The sequence below is a fragment of the Scardinius erythrophthalmus genome, assembly GCF_964197995.2.
Source record: "Scardinius erythrophthalmus genome assembly, chromosome: 6".
Classification (NCBI taxonomy): domain Eukaryota; kingdom Metazoa; phylum Chordata; class Actinopteri; order Cypriniformes; family Leuciscidae; genus Scardinius; species Scardinius erythrophthalmus.
Window position 1 is genome coordinate 26,208,948 of NC_138226.1, and position 22,915 is coordinate 26,231,862.

The following is a 22,915-nucleotide window of genomic DNA, read 5'->3' on the forward strand; positions in this document are numbered from 1 at the left end:
CTACTGCGGTATACACATGGGGGTGTGGTGGTGTCAACAGTATAACAGTATATACACAAAGCATGTTGTACAAAATGTTTCAATGTGAACAATTTTGGCTACTACTGACATAATCAAATCAATATCAAACACAAAAGTAGCTATAATTTAAATAATGCTCAAAATATCACAACACTGGAATGCATTTTATATAGTTGACCATGATTTAAACATGTTGCATTGAACATTGGGTTACTCTTGATCGTCATACATTTTAACTTCTATAACTCAAATACATATTTTACATGATGAAATTATACTTGTTTGGTAAGATTTTTGTTTTTGAAAGTAGTCTCTTATCCAGACCAAGGTTGCATTTATTTAATAAACAATACCGTAAAAACAGCAATATTGTGAAATATAATTTAAAAATGAATGCTTTTGATTTCATTTATTTTATTATATTATAATATATTTTATATTTATCCCTGTGATAGCAAAGCTGAATTTTCAGCATCATTACTCCAGTCTTCAGTGTCACATGATCCTTCAAAAATCATTTTAATGTTGATTTGCTTCTCAAGAAACATTTATTATTATTATTAATAGTTAACACAGTTGCTGATTAATGTTTTTGTTTAAACTGTGATGAATTTTTGTTCAGGATTCTTTGACGCATAGAAAATAATTGATTTGAAATCAAAAAGTATAATTTTGCAACATTATTTGTCTTTACTGTCACTCTTTACTGTTAAATAAAACGATTAATTTAACTTAAAAAAATCTGTAAAGATACTGTTCAAAATAATTTATCATTTTCTGTGATTAATAATGCTATCTTAAGGTACTTACAATCAGAAATACAGTATATTTACACATACAATCATGAAATTAATGTAAATCAAACAAACTAAATATAATGATTTAATTATTATTATTTAATACAATATCTTATTTATTTGTTTAAGGTCACTATTGTGCCTGAAGAAGCACTAAACCAATAATTAGACAGATATAACACCATGCAATAAAACATGATCCTTTTGTTTGATTCTAACTGAACTGATAAAAAAAAAAAAAAAAAAAAAAAAGTATACCTCTGGCATTTTCAAAGCCACATTCTAGACCAGCGCTGGCCCTGTCACTCTCTCTGCATTCATCACAGAGTCACCTTCCCCCTGAAATACCTGCTGTGCCCTGTAATCAAGCCATGAAAGGCAGTGTGAGTTGCTCACAAAGGCTGCTTATTGGGGGATTTAGTACTGGGAGACTTGGGGAGGGGGTAAAAAGCCAGATCCCAGATTGTGTTTCTGAAAACAGGATGAAGTCTAGCAGTCCTCCAACCCTCCTGGACTAAGCCTGACTCAAGCTCAAGGAAGAGCCAGATTAACTGTGCGCATTACATTAGCAAGATGAGCAATCTCTTAAAAGACCGGCTCCTCATTCAGCATGCAGATTTAGGAGTATCTCCTGTTTCCTTCCTCTAAAGACCGACGCTTTCAACGGGATTTGCTCGCATCGTTTGCAATCATGCTGCTTAGAGCCTGTATAAAACATTTAGAAGCAGCATCTTCATTTCAGCGAGACTTTCCCCCATTTGTCTCGCAATCTTCTTTTCCCTCTTCACCCGAAAAAGCAGAAAGATGACAGAGGAAAGGGACTGTGAGAATTGTACCCTGACACATATAGGCAACTTAATAAATTATAAATACTGTCATATAATCCATGAGGAAATTATTCCAGTAGATTTAGCAGGGCCTGACAGATGAAGGTTGGGGCCATTATGGAAAACTGGCTGCTTTTCCGAGGGCAATATGTGTGAAATTGTGTCATCTGTCTCAATGAGCTGATTTTAAATACACAGCTCGCCGTGCCACCACCTCTCTCTCCACTGTCCTCATAACGGCTGCCCTCCTGCCTGCATATTAGCGACATTTTTTCTCTCGGCCTCGGAAAAACTGAAATGTCTTCAGGGCTTCAATATATATGATGAAAGGACAGGCACACATTACCTGGGAAAAAAAGGATAGTTGATTGAGGGGTCAGAATGGAAGTGCTTCTGAATGAAAGAGGAAATGTTCTCAGTTTCAAACAGACTCGCTCTATCTTTACCTCTCCTTCACGCACGCAATGAACTCCATGAGTAACCGAAGTGGGCGTCTTTGAATGCTGATGATGGTGAAGATTACCATCATGTCCCTGGAGGGTTAAAGAGAAGAACTTATCTCCGAATGGAGCAGATATCACTATTTGACACAGTAGAAATACAGACCTTGGTGTTTAAAGTTCAATATTTGATATAGAAACATTTTAAGGATCCTTCCCCGACAGGCATCGCTATCTGACCGGATCTGTTCTACTGTAATGATGGCAGTGATTTGCTTCATTATTTGGCTGTGCCCTCACATTCACACCATGTTGCTAACTGTGTCCACACTCTGCCCTCTCACCATCTGTGCTTTCAACTCTGACAGAAGCTGCCAATCCATGCTGACCATAAACCAGCCAATCAGGAAAAAAATGGACAAACTGAGGAGCATGAAACTAACACACCATAACCCTAAAGCTGATAACAGTGCATACAAGGATAAAAACACCTTTCCAGAGACCTAGCCTGTGGCCAGAAAGGAGACGAAGAGATCAATGATGACTTCCCTCATTTAAGGGATGATCAGATACAGAAGTGGTGTGGCACAGCAGTTAAGGCTGGGAACTGGAAGGTTGCTGATTCGATTGGAGCAAGAAGTGAGTCATCACTACTGTGCCTGAGGAGGTTTATAACACCTGGAGAGAGAATACTGTTAGCATTCTCTTTCTTGCTCAGCTGAAAACACGTGATTTCAAATCTGCCATCTTTCCTCATGGCCACAGAAGTATTTGAGCCAATCTCCTGAGCTGCAAATGTCATGTGACTAATCAATCTAGAGGCCTGGGAAATGTACACCAATACAGCACTGATTGGCTGAAGGTACCATGAAATTGAGCACAGTATCAATACCTTTACAAGTGACTATTCTGAACTTTTGATATGAAAGGAAGCAGATTAAAGGGATAATTCACACAAAAATGAAAATTCTGTAATTATTTACTCACCCTCAGGTTGTTCCAAACCTGTATGAGTTTCTTTCTACTGCTGAACACAAACAATGATGTTTTGAAGAATATGGGAAACCTAACTATTGATGGACCCCATTGATTTCATAGTATGAAAAAAATATATATACTATGGAAGTCAATGGGGCCTATCAACTGTTTGGTTACAGACATTCTTCAAAATATCTTCTTGTGTTCAGCAGAAGAAAGAAAATCATACAGGGTTGGAACAACCTGAGGGTGAGTAAATGTTGACAATTTTCATTTTTGGGTGAACTATCCCTTTAAGTCTATTTTTTTTGCTTTTAAGAGACTTCAAAAGAAAAGAAATGCACACTGTTCCATCATTAATGAATAACTACACAGGAACAAATGAGTAATGCACTAATAACATTCTAGTAACTAACAAGAGACACTAATGAATGAATGAATTAGTTAGTAATAGCACTCAGCTGAATGAGGTAGTTCACTATTAGCTAATCAATAACTACCATTTTTTTCATACGTCCCAGCCCACTAGAACAAGTATTACCAATACACAAGTATTACCAAATCTTTCAGAAGGAATTACTAATTATTTGGATCAGTATTCTAAAATGAAGAGCATGACTCAGAACTCCTTAATATTCACTGAAGTCATTGTAAACTTTTGAGCTTTTTGTAAGGTTTTGGGATAGTAATGACTCAAGCGTTATTACATTCTTCTAAAGGACTAAATTACAAATTATTTGGGTCTGTATTCTAGAGTGAAGATCATGGTAACCCACTAGTAATGACTCAACTAACGATCATGTCTTTGCCGTGCATCCATTCCAAACAGTCATACGCACATATACAGATATAACAGAGCTTAGCATGTTAGCATGTTGCTAAACTGCTGGAATTGCACACAATACACAAATAGTAGGGCTATTTTAAATTAGATTAGAGCTATTTTTATTGATGCTTTATAGGACTGAATTAAAGTATATTTATCATCAACATTTCTCTTGACTTTGTGCACCATTTTGGATTTTAATTCAGTTAATAAACTCGGTTGGTATATAACACCACAGCAAAAAAAATAAATAATTTAAACAAAAACGTACTGGTTACTTTCGTAACCTCGGTTCCCTTAGAGATAAGGGAACGAGTACTGCGTTGCAAACGCTATGGGAAAACTCCTTTTCTCGAGAATATTGAAGCCTTTATTTTAAAACGCATTTGCTACAGCACAGGCTAGAGCATCAGACCCACGTGAGTGAGCTGATAGGCTGTGCTGTGGGCAACTGCACGAACCAATGGCGGATAGACAGAAGCGCGCGAGCCAATCAGGGCGCTTGGCGCTCTGTCACTGTCAAGCGCGCGAAACTACACGTGACCATAACATATAAATACAGATAGAATCCGCCATTTGACAGGTATAATCGACTGAAGCGACAAACCTGCCATAAGAAAAATAGCACGGCAAGGCAACGCAGTACTCGTTCCCTTATCTCTAAGGGAACCGAGGTTACGAAAGTAACCAGTACGTTCCCTTACGAGAACGTTCTCTCGTACTGCGTTGCAAACGCTATGGGAACGTTTCCATTTAAAACGCCGTGCTATTAATCTTTTGGCCGCTCTGACTCACCAGAGTTCCGGGAAGTACAGAATAGCCAGGATAAAAAGAGACCGAACATCGGGCCCATCAATTATCCGTAATAAAGACTGGCCAGAGCCAGTCATTTAACCCACAAGGTGATAGCCGTGTGTTTAATATCAAACTAGCCTGGGTCAGCAGAGCCAGAGTCTAGACTGAAAAGACTGTAACTGCAAAGCAGGGACATTAAAGTTATAATTCATCGGATCTGGCCAGAGCCAGTCACTTAGCCCACAAAGTGAAAACCGTGTGTTCAATATCAACTAGACTGGGTCACAGAGCCAGTGTCTAGACAGAAGAACTGTAGCTACAAGCAAGGGCATTAAAGCTATAATTCAACAATGTGGACGGAGCGGATATCCGGCCGCCGCACATATGCTATAGATGGGAATACCCAAGTGACCATGGTTCAAAACTAGTCTGGATCCACAGAGCCAGAGTCTAGACAGAAAGAACGCATGTCTGCAGAGCAGGGACATCCAGCTTATAGAATCTCACAAATGTGGACGGAGCGGACCAGCCGGCCGCCGCACAAATGTCTTCAATGGGAATACCACTTGACCAAGCCCACGAAGAGGCAACACCTCTCGTGGAATGAGCTCTAACACCTATGGGACAAGAGAGGCCCAGTGAGGTGTAAGCCAGGGCAATGGCGTCAACTATCCATCTGGACAGTGTGGTTTTAGTGACCGGGAGGCCCTTGGATCGGCCCCCGAAACACACAAAGAGCTGTTCAGACTGTCTGAAAGAGGCCGAACGCTCCAGATAAATTCTCAAAGCTCTGACTGGGCAAAGCATGAGAGAATCGCTATCCTCCTCGGAGGAGGGGAGAGCTGACAGAGAAATAACCTGGGCTCTGAACGGAGTTGAGAGCACCTTAGGAACATATCCATGTCTTGGCCTAAGAATGACCTTGGAGTCATTAGGACCAAACTCCAGACAGGAAGCGCTGGTAGACAGCGCCTGTAAATCCCCTATTCTCTTTACTGACGCCAGTGCTAGAAGCAGGGCGGTTTTCAGAGAGAGAGACTTAGGATCAGCTGACTGAAGTGGTTCAAAGGGAGGTCCCTTAAGAGCCCGCAGGACCAAGGAGAGGTCCCAGGCCGGAACAGACGGTGGCCGAGGCGGGTTAAGCCTCCTGGCGCCCCTGAGGAAGCGAACTATAAGGTCGCTTTTTCCTAAGGAGGCCCCGGCTTCCAATACGTGAAAAGCAGCAATGGCTGCCACGTACACTTTGAGAGTGGAGGGGGAGCGACCCGCGTCCAACATCTCCTGTAGAAAAGACAGTACTCTTGGTACTTCACAAGTGTATGGGTCGAGGTCTCGAGCTAAACACCAGCTGGAAAACACTGACCATTTACTGAGATAGAGGCTTCTGGTAGACGGAGCTCTAGCTTCCTTTATAGTATTCAGGACGCCCTCTGGGAGGTTCTGGGGTACCCGTTGAGTGGCCATACATGTAGGGCCCATAAGTCGGGACGGGGATGCCAGATTGTCCTGTTGGCCTGAGTCAGGAGGTCGCGCCTCACTGGGATTGGCCACGGGTCTGCTACAGACAGCTGCATCAACTCTGGGAACCAAACCTGGGTCCGCCAGAGAGGAGCTACTAATAGCACTGCGCTTTTCGTGTTCCTGATCCGTTCGATGACCTGAGGGAGCATCGAGACCGGGGGGAACGCATAGAGAGGAAGGTTGGGCCAGTCGTGGGCCAACGCATCCCTGCTCTTTGAGAAAAAGATTGGGCATTGACAGTTGTCTTTTGAGGCGAAAAGATCTACTTCTGCCTTCCCGAAGACCTCCCAGAGTAGGAGAACTGTCTGAGGGTGGAGAGACCATTCCTCTGGGGGAACTCTGCCCCGAGAGAGCATGTCTGCTCCTGTATTCAACGTGCCTGGCACGTGAGCTGCCCTGAGCGAGCGCAGATTGGTGTGAGCCCATAGCAAGAACTGTGAGGCTATGGCAAACAGGTTGCGGGACCTGAGGCCGCCCTGGCGATTTATGTAAGAGACCACCGACATGTTGTCCGTCCGTACCAACACGTGGTGTCCCGCCAGGTATGGGAGGAATGTTTTTAGGGCTAGAAAAACTGCTCTCATTTCGAGGCAGTTTATGTGTAGGCGTTTCTCCGAGCTCGACCAGAGGCCGGAGGCAGGCCTGCCCTCGTACAGAGCTCCCCAACCGGAGTTGGAGGCGTCTGTTGAAATCATCCTCCTCTCTGAAACTACCCCCATGCTTACGCCCTGCTGGTACCAGCTGGCGTTTTTCCAAGGGGCCAGGGCTTGAACACAGCGCTGGTCCACCTTGATAATCAAGTGGCCTGAATGCCAGGCGTGGGGTGGCACCAGAGGAGCCAGCCACAGCTGAAGAGGACGCATACGCAGTAGGCCTAGTTGGAGTACTGATGATGCAGAGGCCATCAGGCCAAGGATCCTCTGAAACGTTCTGAGGGGTACAAGAGAGCCCTCTATGAACGATGCCGTGAGCTGCTGAATCGTTAGAGCACGGGCCGGTGTGGGCCATGCTCTCATAAGTACGGAGTCGAGAACTGTTCCCAGGAACGTGATACGTTGGCTGGGCAACAGAACACTCTTTGCAACATTGACCCTGAGCCCTAGACATTCTAGATGGCTGAGGAGCCAGGCTTTGTGAGTATGTGACTCCGCCTCTGACTGGGTCAGTATGAGCCAGTCGTCGAGGTAGTTTAGGATGCGCATTCCATGTGTCTCAGGGGGGAGAGAGCTGCATCCATGCACTTCGTGAATGTACGAGGCGCTAGTGCCAGTCCAAATGGAAGAACTGTGTACTGGTATGTCTGCCCCTCGAAGGCGAATCTCAAGAATGGCCTGTGGTGGGGGTTCACTTGAATGTGAAAGTAAGCGTCTTTCAGATCTACTGAGAAAAACCAGTCGCCTGGGCGAATCTGCGCCAGGATATGTCTGGTCGTGAGCATTCTGAACGGCCGTGACATGAGAGCCTTGTTCAGATGTCTGAGATCTAAAATGGGTCTCAGGCCGCCGTCTTTCTTTGGAACAAGAAAGTATCGGCTGTAAAAACCTGACTCGCTCAGAGAAGGGGGGATCTTCTCGATGGCCCCTTTCGCCAGCAGACTTAACACTTCGGTGCGGAGGACATGACTCAATGTGCCCCTTACCGTGGTTTGTATAACCGTGCGAAAACGCGGTGGTCTGCGGGCGAACTGAAGCGAGTAACCATGCTTTATGATGTTCATCACCCATACTGAAACTCCGGGGATAGCTTGCCAAGCTAGAGCCCGCAGAGCTAGAGGCATTATCATATCTGGAACACCCAGAGTGGGGGGCTCGGACTGACATGTATGCATGTGAGAAATTATGCTCGATTTGTGCTTTGTGTGGGTCGCTGTTAAAACAGCGTTTGTTTGCAGGGGTGCGTGACATGTGACGGGCCCATGAACTGCATTTAGAACTGCTGCAGCCGCCTGAACTGAAGAGGGAGCCGTGAGCAGTAGTCGAGCGATTTTTGGGGCTGGTCCGGCCGCAGCGGGACAGTGACCCCTCTTTGTGCCGGTTAGGACGGCTTCTTGGGCTCGTGATCGAGCGTCAGCTTCGGCCGCGGGCCCTGGCGCTTAGGGAACGGGAACCGTTTCGCTGGCTTCATGTGCTTACTGGTCTCAGCCGCTGGGCGGGGCTGGAGGACCTGGGACACCACTTTCTCAGGTCGCGGCGTGCTCTTGGGGCGCCGTTGGACTGAGCTGGAGCACTTTGGTAGAAAGTGTCTCATGGCGCTGGAAGCCTTCTGAGCTTCAGTGAAGCGATCAGCGAAGCCGCTGACAGATAGGCCGAAGAGACCTGAGGCTGTGACGGGCGAGTCGAGGAAGGCAGATTTATCCGCGTCCCTGATCTCGGTTAAGTTTAGCCAGAGGTGGCGCTCCATTACCACTAGGCTGGCCATATTGCGGCCCAGGGCTTGAGCGGTGGTCTTCGTGGCCCTCAGTGCCAGATCCGTGGCACTCCTGAGGTCTTTAAATGTGTCTGGGTCCGGGCCTGACTCATCCATGGAGCGGAGAAGTTTGGCCTGGAAGGCTTGAAGCGTCGCCATGGCGTGAAGTGCAGAGGCGGCTTGACCGGCGGCAGCGTATGCGCGGCTGGCAATGGCCGAAGTAGTTCTGCACGGCTTAGAAGGGTGCACCGTCTTAGACCTCCAACTACCTGCAGTGGGGGGGCATAAGTGTGCAGCGACCGCTTCCTCCAGTGGGGGGAGAGACACATATCCTTTCTCTTCAGCGCCGTCAACAGTGGAGAGCGTAGAAGAGGCGGATGAGCGCGTTCGCGCTGAAAAGGGCGCGCGCCAGCATTTTGTGAGCTCTTCGTGAACCTCAGGCATAAATGGAGCGGCGCGCTGACGAGGGGCCTGCTGGCGCCCCGGCAGGTACCATTCATCGAGGCGGCTTCTGGCGGGCTCAGCTGGAGAAAGCCAATCGAGTCCCAACTCGTCAACAGCGCGAGACATGACACGGAGAAGTTCGGCGTCAATGCTCGCTCGAGTATCAGAAAACTCTAGCTGAGAGGGGGGGGCGGGGTCCGCGGAGCCCGACCAATCCTCGCTCTCAGATGCCGCCATAGAAAGTGCGTCATCGACGTCATCCGGAGATGCGCCGAAAGAGACGAGTCCAGCCGCTTCAGACGAGGGGCGCTGCTCGCTCCGAGAGAACAGGACAGGCGAAGAAGGCGTGGGCGAGGCACGAGGAGAAAGGCCCGGCGTGCACTCGCTAAACTCACCGCGCTCAGGACGCCTCTGATCGCGCCGCTTCTTCCTACGGGGCTCGTGGGGCGCCGAAGACGGAAGGTGGGCGGAATCGGTCACCGTCGAAGACAGCCTTGAACGGAGAACGGAGACAGGCATCCCGTCGCAGAATTGGCAGCCGCCTTTCATGAGCGCTGCCTCGGCGTGCTCAGGGCCGAGGCAGGCCGCACACTGGGTGTGTCCGTCGGATGCATGCAGGGAGACCCCGCAGCTCTCACAGATGGAGAGAGGCATTATGCCGCGCTGTGAAAACAGCGGTTTGCTCTTTTAGATAAATATGCAATGAAAAGGATATAATTTTTCGTCGGATGCCACAGGGAAACGCTCAGCTGGCGAGATGCCGGGATGCGAAGCTGTTCCGCTGGACGGCTTTTCCACGACGAGGGCTTCTTACGACCGGAGAAAATCAGCGACGAGGTGAGTCGAGCTGAAGGAGATTAAATCTGTCAAATGGCGGATTCTATCTGTATTTATATGTTATGGTCACGTGTAGTTTCGCGCGCTTGACAGTGACAGAGCGCCAAGTGCCCTGATTGGCTCGCGCGCTTCTGTCTATCCGCCATTGGTTCGTGCAGTTGCCCACAGCACAGCCTATCAGCTCACTCACGTGGGTCTGATGCTCTAGCCTGTGCTGTAGCAAATGCGTTTTAAAATAAAGGCTTCAATATTCTCGAGAAAAGGAGTTTTCCCATAGCGTTTGCAACGCAGTACGAGAGAACGTTCTCGTAAGGGAACCACAGCAACAAATGGGTTAAATTTTCATTTTTCATTTATCCGTGAAAACCCCTTCTGACATATGAATATACGAGTAGGTGTGTATGACTAAGTTAATTGTGATCGATGTGTGTGTGTGTAGGCACATAGGCCAGTGTTTGTGTGGGGTGTGTGTGTGTGTTTGCTCAGGGGGCACCGCAGGTCTCTCTCTGGAGAGTGTGTATTCATCCCTCCGCTCTGAGCTGCACAGGGCTCATGCATATGTAAAACGCAGAGATGAAATCAGTCTGATTTTACAGTTCACTGCGGGCTAGGTAAACAAATGAATGCGAGGAGGGGAGCGGTGGAGGATGGTGTGCTGGAAGGGCAGGGTGGGGTGTGCTGACTCACATCCTCAAACAGGCATCACCCCAGGCCTCATTAAATCACCTCACCTGCAGGCGCCATTAAAGAAATCTCTTGATCTGACCGTGCAAACTCTCACCCGCGACATTATCGAGAGTTTGCTCAAGCCGGCCAAAACTCGCAGGGCTGGAAATGGCACTTGTTAAATGTTAATAACTCATAAATGAGTTTATTCATGAAGAAACCTTTAGCGGTACAGATTAATCTGTCCTTTTAATGCTCTTTTAACTGACGTTGAACAAAATACGCTGTGTGATCAGCCTCCTTAAATGCTAGGTACATACCATCAATACATTCGACTTGTGCTAACACACGTCATACATGTCTAGTGGCACATAATGATTGATAAAGAACGTTAAATATCAAAACACAGCATACCTGGTTCTACAGTGTGTGAAATAGTAAGGTTCAAGGCATTTGCATCTAAAATCTTTGTTAGTTTCAGAAGGTATACAAACAGCAGACGTTTAGCTCCAGCAAACAGATGCAGTGGTTAAATCCATGAGAAAGGCAGTGATTGTACAAATAAATATGCACAATTGTTGTCTTTTCCAAACCACATCTATTTATACAATCATATCCCTAACCCTAAGGCTCAAAACCCTGACTTTGTCCTGCATGATCCTACAAAGCATCATCCATCTTTCTCATTTCCAGGCCTCTAATCACTTGTAGCTTCATAATCCTCCTCGAAATGATCAAATGTCTTTTAGTCTCATCTTAACAAGACACCAGAAAGTGCGTCATGATAGTAAAAAAATCAGGCCCAGTGGATTGTTCAAGAATCGGTCCCCCTGCAGTACTTGACCTGGGGTGACGATGGGCAGCAATAAACACCGTGGCATCTGACTGACAGACACGCTGGGTGATGTGTGTCAGAGCTAAGCTTCGTAATGACGGCCATTGGGATGGCATGGTGGGAGAGCAGGCCGGTGCTGTATCCTCCATCCTACTCGTCCCTGCTCCTTCAAAGCTAATGGCCTACAGAAAGCCATTTCACGGCGTGCCGAGCAGAGGAGAGGAGAGATGAGAGGGTAATTCAGGCGGAAGAGACTGACACAGCCAGTCGTAAAGCGCCCTCCCCATCACTTCGTACACTGCACAATCCATGAGCCATCAGCGCCATTACCTGGACCCCCGTTTGCCCCGCCCCACCCGTGCTGAAACTTAGTTTGATGTATTCATCCCTGACGCAAGACTAAAAATGGCAGGCTGTCGCCTTTAAAGTCAACATGAAGTGACATTTGAAATCATTTTCTTCCATAATGCAACATATAGAGTGAAGCAGGATATATAACAAGAAAAGGATTGATTTTTTTAAGAAAAAACTGATTGGATCATAAAAGGCAGGCTTTTCAACATAAAGCTGAAGGTTAAAGGAATAGTTCACCAAAAAATTAACATTTTGTCATAATTTGCTCACCTTCATGTCTAACTTGTACAACTTTATTTCTTCTGTGATACAAAACAAAAAAGGATTCTCTAAAAAATGGGGTTTTGTCTATACAGTGAAATTCAATGAGGCCAACCTTGTTTTAGAGCCTTCTGGCTTTAATCGTATTGGCAAAAAACAGTAGAAATAATGAATGTTAACAATTTTTTATTTTTAAGTGAACTGTTCCTTTTAAGTTCAGCCTCAGGAGCATCTCCACATAATCCAAAATTATCCAGACCATTATTTGCTATTATTGCTGAAACCTTTATTACATAAACTAGCATTAAATTTAGTGCTAGATAAAACTGCTGGCAAGACTTGAGAAAAGCTGCATCGCCTAAAATAGAGCTTGCCAACTGATTTTCATTAACCAATGCCTTGGTTATGTGAGCTGAAAAAGAAAGTTGTCTCAGAGGTGGAGCAATGCTTTAACATTTAGAATTTTATTATGTTTTGCAGGTTTTTTTAGTTCAATATGTGGCTTATGACCGTATAGCATAGATGACTTTAGAAAACCGCAAGTGTGCTGGGCTTTATGGGTAGAGACTGTTTGAAATGCTCTACGAGTAAGGGTGGCAAATATGCTGATGTTTTTTGACAGACAGTATTTAATCTAAGACACGCTGTTCTGTCATGTGAAGGACTGGAGCGATATTAATATCTGCATTGATAAATAGGCTCCATTACTCCATCACGTTCAGCACTCATAAAACACAGTCAGCGACGGGCAACATAAAAAGTCAGGGGAAGAAAAAAACTACACTGCAGACAGCTAATAACATCCAGCTCCTTTGCAATTTGTTAAAATCTGGCTTCGCAAAACGACAAGCTACGGTGAAAAATGGAAAAGCCCAGAGTTTGGGCTACTTTTTCAGCTGACTCAAGTGTTTCGTCATCCATCAGTGGCCAGTGCACAAGTGCGTCTCGGCCAGTCATTACTTACGATCAGACATATGATCATATTATTTATTTATTATTTCTCAATATTTAATGTATTTTTTAGTTTGCTTCACAGAAACTTTGTTGCTTATTTGTTATCCGTACAGAAACATATGAACATATCATTCTAACCGAAGGGTGATCAGTTATTCCACTGAACTGGTCACATGAATACTGACAGCGCTCCAAACACGCACCGCTTGCTTCTGGGAGTACGGGAGGGAGATGAGCAGAGAAGGATATGTCTCAATCTGTGATTGTACATGAGAACAGAGTCAGATCTGGCATAATGATGCATGCATAACCAAAGCCCTCACTGGAACAGGCTGGTTCCCTTGGGCCGTAGTGGCGGAGCTTGCCTTCTAAGTATGTGGTAGTGGAGGAGAAAGCCTGGGTTAGGCGCACGATATAAATTGGAGTCAATAGCAAAAAGGAAATCAATGGAAAATTACCATAAATTCATGAAAATACTGTCATAATTTACTCACCCCCATATAATTCTAAAACATGTTTTACTTTCTTTCTTCTGCAGAATATAAAAAAAGATATTTTGGAAACTAAACAGTTTGGGTTTGCATTGACTTCTATTGTTTCGACAAAAACTTCTCAAAATGTTCTAATGGCTTGTTAAGCAGCAATTTTGGTAATGTAAGTCCTGCAGGGGTCCGTGAATAGACATATAAAACATAGTTTTTCCTAAAAGTAATTTCCTAAAAATTTAAATTTCAATGCAAGAATGCATAATAATTGTATGAATCAATACATAAATACTTAATTAGGAAGGTTTTGTTTTGAATAAATGTTGTTCTTTCGAACTTTCGATTCACCAAAGAATCCTACAATAATGTATTACATTTTTCAAGAAAATATTAAGCAGCACAACTTCAGCAGTTTTTAACATTGTTAATAATCAGAAATGTTTCTCGAGCATCAAATCATCATATTAGAATGATTTCTGAAGGATCATGCGACACTGCTGAAAATTCAGCTTTACCATTACATGAATACATTACCATATTTATTATATAATAAAAAAAGAAAAGTTATTTAAAGTGGTAATAATATTTCACAATATTACAGTTTATTTCAACAAATAAACACAGCCTTGTTGAGCATAAGGGACTTCTTTCAAAAACATTAAAAACACCTACCGATTCAAAACTTTTAAACATTAGTTTAAATTTATATGCAAATTTAAAAAGAAGAACAGTGACAGGTAATACTGTCTGTTAATGCGTGATGTTAACAACATATGTTATTGTGTTACTGAAAAGTTTTTAAATTGGGGGTGAGAGAACACTGGGTCTGTAAAAGTCGAAAAATTCCTTCAAACTCCAGAACTGTTTGGCTTGAAAAAGTGTAATCTCAAACACCAATCTCTCTCTCTCCCACAGACACACACAAACACTCCAACGCATCCACCCACATCCAATCAGCCAAAACCACAGGCCCTCTTCTGACTGTTAATTGAGTTTAGCCAAAGTGCTGCCATTGCACAAGTGATGTGAGTTATAGATTATAAGAACCTCTCACACGGCCATCGATTCCACACGGCCCAGCGCAGGGCCGGAGAGAGCTGATGTGAGCTGAACGCTGCTCTGAGGATCTCTGCCATTTAATTAAGAGAAGGAGAAGGTCAAAGGGCAGGTGTGCGGCTACGGCACTAATGCAGTGAGGTAAATATTTTTACGGCCTGTCCATGAATTAAAAGAGAAAACGGAAATGTTACACTGCTCATAATGCATGCTGGAACTGGAGTTGAGCTACAAATGATCAGGCCCTTCTACTTTAAAAAGGCCGCTCTCACGACAATTCGTTACTATATTACATTTTGGCAATTAGAGACAAATTTGTATGTTTACATATGATCTGCTTGCATCCCACTGATAGTTATGTTAAGGATGGACCTTCTTGATTAAGGCTGGCATACACTTAAGGCCCCAATATACTTCAAGCGAAATCGAAGAACGAACTGATGTGACGCCATTTCGAACAAAATCAGGCCGAAACAAAGTTCGTTTGGAGTTTGTTTTGGGAGTTTGAAACAGTTTGCAAAAGCGAACTTTCCAGAAAAAACTGCTAAACACCTTCGTGCTACCATTGATCTGTGGCGATTACGTAATAGGTAGGTGTGCGCTGAGGCTCCGCCTTCTTCCAATTGAAAATCTTTTCTGGTTCATTTGGCCTATTCAGTTGGTCGTGGTCAGACGTCCGTGAGTGAAAACATGAACACACTGGAGAGCTGTTTATAGTAGAAAATAAAGTAGTACTTGTGATAAAATAAGACACTGACACTGTTTTTCATGTTTAATACGGTAAAGCTGCTTGATTTTAAGCTATTTCAGGATATGAAATCAAAATTTGTTTATGTTGTTATTGAGAGAGGAAAGTGCACAGTATATTTACATATTCATCTAAATGCCACTCTCAGCAGTGTGGGCGGCGTCAGAAGTTCAATAACAATATATCGCTGCTCACGTATTTCGAAATTCGTTTTAGCCCTTAAACGAAGACGAAAAAGAACTTCGCCGTGAGTATATCGGGGCCTTAACATGACTTTTAAAATCTGAACAGGCATCATATTTTTAGTGATGCTGTAAATGGTTACAAAGGAAAAACTGGGTATCATACACTACACAACTGAGGATCACAGACTACCAGACTACCAGACTTTCAAGCCGCTCCGAAAACAACAAACTCACGCAGAAACATTCGGCTTATGGCATTCAAGTCGAATGAAAACACGGTGTTCTAAAATCAGCTCAAAATATCAAACGAATTTAATGGAATCACGGTCTGTGTCCATTATACACTTTGATTTTCAGTGCAAATCAGGGCAAAAATATGTGCAAAATTTGTCTAGTGTATTATAACCTTTAGAGGTTTTTCTTAAAATTTTTACATTTCTGTTGTACAAATTCGAGAAAAATCGGCACCATGTTTTCATACGAAATCGGATTAAAATGGCTGTTATTTCCCTTTTTTCTTATTATGGATTTTTTGCTACTTTTTGTTAACAGATGCAATTTGGCAACCAATAAATAACAATGTAAAGAAACCGTGTCCTCAATTTTGACAGAAATGCCAATGCGAAGGCAAATGCGAGGCACGTTGAGAGGAAACCCTAGCACTCCACCTGAAGCAACCTTCTCGGCTATGATGGAAGAATTACTCACTACGTGCATTCATGTGGAAGAAACTTGGGAGGAACCGTGACAGACCGTCTATAGTACTCAAGACGACCTGTGATTCTTCACTGGAAAACTCACTTGCACCTATCTGAAAAGCTCTGGAACTCATTAATACAACTTTGGAGTCACGCAGCGTCTGGAGTCTATGCGGTAACTGCTAGGTCATGGCCCCGAAAGCTGTCATATTTGTCATTTTTATAGGTGCCATATTTTATTAAAGAGATGCATAATGATCACATTTGAGAGTGAATAATAACCTAAATTTTGGACTGATCATTCCACAAAGCTATCGTATGACTTCACACGAGGTAGAATGGACTGCTTTTATGTTGCCTTCATTATGTTTTGCATATAATAAGATTATACAATAAATATATCAGGATGTGGTGAGAGAATATTTATAGATTGCCCTGTCTAGGCATCCAACTAGACAAAAAAGACAAGCATTTCCCACATGCAATTTTCTCAGCATTGGAAAAACAGATGAATGTTTTGTATCAGCAGTCGAATCTTGATCGTGAATGCGGCTCTTGTTATACAAAATCCAGCATTACGAGTTCACGGAGCGTTTTAGATTGGGCTGATAAAACCGAGCCGGTGACTCAAGCGCCGACCAGCTTTTTGGAACAAAAGTAGCCTTCCTGTGGCTGTGTCAGCCTGGGTCATCCTCTCTGTAAAGAGCACCTGGCCCTTAAAAACGGACAATGCGAAACACGTACAATGCTAATTCAAGACTAATTCAAGTAAGGTCCTAAATGGTGTGGCATTCCTGTCTGTCTTCAGTAAGAGGAATGATAATTTTTGTGTTTGACCTTTGGTCTTTCTCAGCTCTCACTTGCTCTCATTCGATCGGCATCAGCAACACTCAAACTCGTTCGAAATGTCACGAGGCAAAAGAAGAAAAACAAACTCATTCATTCAAGTCCACTTCTATCTGCCGCTCTCCTTTACTGCAGTAATTGCTGTGGCTTGTGAAAAGCCATCAGTTTCCAACCCTAATTAGTGAAGGCTCTTAACAAAGTCTCTCCAGCCGTCTCTGAATGCCGTTCCCGCTGGCAGCCACTGCGACGGCCAATAGACTCTTACCCGGCAACAAAAATATCTATTTGATAGCTTTAATTTTTCATAATTTTCTCTAATGAGGGTGCATTGATTTTAACTAGGACATGAACGCTGCGAGGGGAGAGCGGGAGCTAATGCAGTGACTACTCGTGCTCGCTCCACTGAGAATCCAACAGTGGAGCTCAGCATTTTGTAGTATATGCACTATTTCGTGACTTAGTTTCAGCTTTTTTGGTTGCAATGAACAAACTTCTGCAAACGTCTTCTTGTTAACCTGTTGTGTGTTTGTTTGCTTGCTTTATATTTGAAAATCTTCCCCACATGCAAAAAGCTTGCATTAAAATTATGACATTCAAATCGCGATTAATTACTGGTCAATCGATAACCAATAAAAGCTTGTTTGAAGTTGTCTATAAGATATAATAATTGTCCTTCACACAACAGAAGGTCAACAGATACTTTTATGGTGCGTTTTTGTTATTTTTGGAGCTCAAAAGCCCCAGTAACCATTTACTCTCACTTTGTGGAAAAAGTCACCTGTATATTTGGCTAAACATCTTTAGTTTTAAACGCAATAAAATAAATACATAAAAATTACAGGTTTAATGATTTTTGGATGAACTATGGTAAGATTGATCTATTATGCTTGCAAAGGCTGCATTAATTTAATAAAAAAAAACAGCAATGTTGTGAAATATTTTTATAATTTTAAATAACTGTTTTCTATTTGAATAGATTTTAAAATAGATTTTATTCCTGTGATAACAAAGCTGAATTTTCATCATCATTACTCCAGTTTTCAGTCTCACATGATCCTCTTATGATGATTTGCTGCTCAAGAAACATTTCTTATTATTATTATCAATGTTGAAAACAGTTGTGCTGCTTGATATTTTTATGGAAACTGATACATTAGGCTTTTGTTGTTATTATTATTTGATGAATAGAAAGCCCAAAAGAGCAGCATTTATTTAAAATAAAAATCTTTTGAAACAACGTAAACGCCTTTCCTGCCATTTTGATCAATTTAATGTATAACCTACTTGTTAATAAATCTTACTGACCCCAAACTATGTGTTAACATTAGCTATAATGCAAAAGCTAGAATAAAATAATGTCCAAAACATTTATTCCTTTTGGTTAAATGTTGGTTAATGGTAATTTGTACACATGCTAAAAAAGTAAATGCATTATGACCAAACAGGAATTAAAACTTAGCAATATTACATTAAACATGAATTTTTTAGTTTTGCTGTAACTGTTAGTAATACCTAATGTATTAAAAACTGAACCGTGTTGTAAAGTGTTACCACTCTTTCTTTAGAGTAGCCTTGAAAAGAAGAGAAGCAGTCAACACAGTCTTTCAAAAACTTCCAATCTATATCTGAATGAGTGTCAGAACTAGTCTTCTATCTGAAGTCCCTTCTTCTCCCCAACTGAAATGTCAGGCATACCTCAGGGATGTCCACAGGAGTATGAGCGAGTGTGTGGGTTTCTGAGAGGATGTAATGGAATATGAGTGTCAAAAAGTGGATGCGAGTACGATTAAGTGTGAAAATGTGTGTGTTTAGCAGTAGGGAAATGGGTGTATCTTTGAGGCCTCTCTGTGAAGTGTGCTGAAGCTCCCACATGTAATTAGAACAGTTTTCCTCCTACTTTACTTTCTTCCACATCCACTTAATTTTAGCAGCCAGGGTTTGTTACGTAAAACCTGGGAGAGCTTCTCAACACTGTCAGTAATGGAAGCGTTCTCACTCTTAACCGCGCGCAAGAAGATGAATCCGCAAATTATAATTACTTTAAATCTCGTATCCGTATTATAGTGCGATAACAAAAGAGTGTGTGTGGACTGAACGGGGGCTGTTTGTTTGCGTTTCCACTGGAGCGCTGATCTTCAATCGCAATCCACACTCTTGAGTTAATGCTTAATTTGAAATGTCAAATCCTTTCAGGATAAAGCCGGATAAACAGGAAAATAAGAAATGTCACATACTCAAGTCCCCGACACTCAGGCAATTAACCACATTAAAGGTCAATAACCAAATGCATGCTGCTTTTAATGACTACTGCCTCTTCACACATCATGTCTTTTAATGGCTTCCCATGTCTATTTTTGTCTAGTTTTTCTTTTCAAATGGCTACTTCAAGGTGCTGATATGAAATGTTATGTCTGGTGAGCAAAGCTCAGTGCCACTGGATACCTGGAACACACTAAATGACCTTCTTCTCTGCGCTGTTTCCATTCTTATGTTCTTAACTCAAGGTTCCTTTAAGATAAATTACGAAGCCATAAATAAAAAGCGGGTGCTGACATTCTCTAAAAGTTGGACCAATTTTCTGCTCTTCCTGGGAATTTACCTTCCTTTGTTCTCTTAATCCCTGCCAAGAACTTTTAAGATGGGAAGTCTGGAAAATGGGGGTCCTATCTGGGTGGCAATGGCTTAAAGAAATTATCTCCAGTCCTTAAACCCCCTTTTCTGTTCCACTTTCCTCCTCGTTTCTGCCTTATCGCTCGTCCACCTTGAGTATTTCCAAGGACGACCCACAATTTGAGAGGGAAAAAAACTTCTAAAAGCCAGGCCCTTTGAAATCTGATTGGCCCAGTGAAATGCATCTCCCTTAAATCACAGAGTTTCTCTGGTGTGTTTTTTTTTTTTTTTTACAAATAGAAATAGCTATTTATATACTTGTGGATTTGGTAGAGCGTGATAGCGCTATCATGTTTGCACACAGATCGCTGTGTAAACGGTTCAGAAATGTCTTAACTCATGGGTAGTCATGGATAGATTACAGAACTTAAAGGAGGATACTGCTAGTCTGCTTTTGAATGGGCTACTGACTACTCTGTAAAGGGGAATCAAAATTATGTCATCATTTATTCATACAGAATCTGTATGACTGATTGACTGACTGAATTGTGAAAAATGTGCTGGCCGCTCTTTTCCATGGATGGGGGCTGGAGCTTTCCAGCTTCAAAAATAATTCCAAACCACCATAAACATATCATAAAAGCAGTTTATATGACTTGCAATTTATTTCAATTCTTCCAAATCCATACAAGAGATTTCAGTGAGAAACAGACTGAAATTAAAGTTGTTACTCGCTGAATATATTTCCCTTCACTGAACCGTCAACTGATGTGAATGGATCACTGAGTAAATAATTTGCGATTGTCACTTTGACCAGTTTTCTGAATAGTTGAAAATTGAATATAATTGAAAATATCAGCCCAAAGAATGATTCATTCATGGTTGGATTATTAACAATCCAATATTGCTACTTCTCTACTGAACTCATAGACAATGCAAAGAGTTAATAATAATAAATAATAATCAATTATTATAGTCAATAATAATTTCAGCAATACATTTCAATAATAATGTTTGTTCCACACACAAATTAATTAGCCTGTACACTACCAAAAAAATAGTATATAGTGTCCCAGTACAAATACCTAAACATTCTTAAATCAGGATACATTTACAGTGCTTTATGAGCAAAATTACTTAAGATATTAAGTCTTGTTTTCTGAAAAAATGTATCAAAATTAAGTTTTTGTTTAAAATTAGAAAATAAATCTCTAAAAAAAAAAAAAAAAAAAAAAAAATTCAAAGGGAAAACAAGTTTATTTTTCTTCCCTTGTTGGCAGAAGTTGATATCTTAAGTAATTTTGCTTATCAAGTAATTGTGACTCGATTTAATGATGCAGATATAGACAACATGGAAAACATACCAAGTAAGAAAATAATGTTTTGCAGTGTATGAATTCAGAGGGCTTGCATGGACTTTTCCAGGGGCGGACTGGCCATCAGGAGAACCGGGAGAACTCAGCCTGGCAGCCGATTTTGCTGTAAAATAGGCTAGTTTTGTCTTTGTTTGTAAACTGCTAGCAACTGTTAGCAGTAGCAACCCATTACTATCATCACTCAAAATACTGTATGCTAAAGGACATCATCTATTGTAAAATAGCAGTAGTAATTTAGCAGACATATATTCACTAGGGCTGGGTAAAAAATATTGATTTCTCGATTTTAATTTATTCTCATTATTAAGAACTGATATCGATTCTTAAATTCCAAGAATCGATTAGGCTAGTCATCCTGTTTCCAGTTGATGAATTAATGGAACATTGTTGTGCGCATCCCATCCAATAAATCGCAATAATCTTTGTGTTTTGTTGGTTATTGATATGAAACAAAGTCTCAGATTTCATATTACGTCCATTTTCTTACGAAATTCAAAAAAATAAATACCGTTTTGGCGCTGTGGCGTGAGATCGGCTCAGCTCAGCTCAAGAGCAGCAGCAGCGCGGAGCGCACATGATCTTCTCTTCCGCCGTAATACGTACCAGATACAGCGCGAAATAAACATGAATGAACATCTGAAAATGTGTTAAAAGATAGAGTACAACTTATCGAATTCCGTATCATGTGACATGGAATCGCTCAATCAGTGTTTCAACCGTGGAAAGACGTCAGTAAAACAGCTTGTAAACAATGTCATGTAATGTCACATTTACCTCAGAAAAAAAACATATCCAGTGACCATAAACTCATTAGTCAGCTAGAAAAATTTACTCTAGAGAGGAGCATTTTGCTAAATATATGCACCATATTACATATTCATTATAATTTTTAATGTTCTTCAATATTTAATGCATATTTAAATAAATCTGGCAAGTTTTTATGACAGCCACCATTTAAATGTTTATATTTCGTATATCTTTATTATTATAAAAATAAATAAAAGTGTAATTTAAGTGTTTGTACAGTATACAAATCAGTTAATTTTTACCTTCGATATTATAATAGGCTAATGAAGCCTAGTAAGCTACAACTGACTCCCATAGTTTACAGCATTAGTTAAGAGATTTGTTTTCCCTGAGAAAATTTGCCATGTATTGTACCTGATATCCAAAATAATCAATATTGAATCGAAATCGAATCGAATTGCGAGCTTGTGAATCGAAATTGAATCGAATTGTGAAATTTGTGTCAATACCCAGCCCTAATATTCACATCACTTTATAATAGGTTTAGAGTGAGCTAGGGCACAACACAACCCTTATGAAAATTAACCATGGTTTTACTACAAATAAAACCTTAAACCATGGTTACCACAGAATACCCATGGTTTTGCTACACTAACCATAGTTTAACCATGGTATTTGTAGTAAAACTCTGGTTATACAAATGGTAATCAATTTGCCAAAAAAACAAAAACAAAAAAAAAAACATAGTTACTATACTTTTACTATAATAAAACCATGGTTAATTTTCGTAAGGGAAAAACATGACTCATGATAATGCAGTAACATGCTCAGTATTAGGATTTTTCTAAATAGATATTTTCATGATGTAGTTATCATTGTACCAATTTTGACATTTAGGCAATTTAGAAAATATAGTTTTGTTAAATCTCAAGTATTTAAGTCATTTTAAGATAAAACAACAACACATGGTCGTAATGTATACTTTAAATGTAACAATAAAAAATAGATAAAAAACAAAGTGTAGATAAAAAACAGAAAATTTGTGAAAAAAGTAAACACACACGAGAGAGACAGAGAGATATTATGAAAAATAAAGAGAATGATAAGGAAAATGGCAGTGAAGGTGCAGTTCAAGAGAGAACCTTTAATTATTTTGCAAGCCCCAGCCTAAGGATTTAAACCTTTTTTATGTGATGGTCTGT

The 22,915-nt window shown here is 41.5% G+C and overlaps 1 protein-coding gene across 1 annotated transcript in view; it reads right to left on the minus strand.

The window, feature by feature from the left end:
• Positions 1-22,915, minus strand: part of pard3bb (par-3 family cell polarity regulator beta b) — a 332,881-nt gene that overhangs the window by 10,178 nt on the left and 299,788 nt on the right.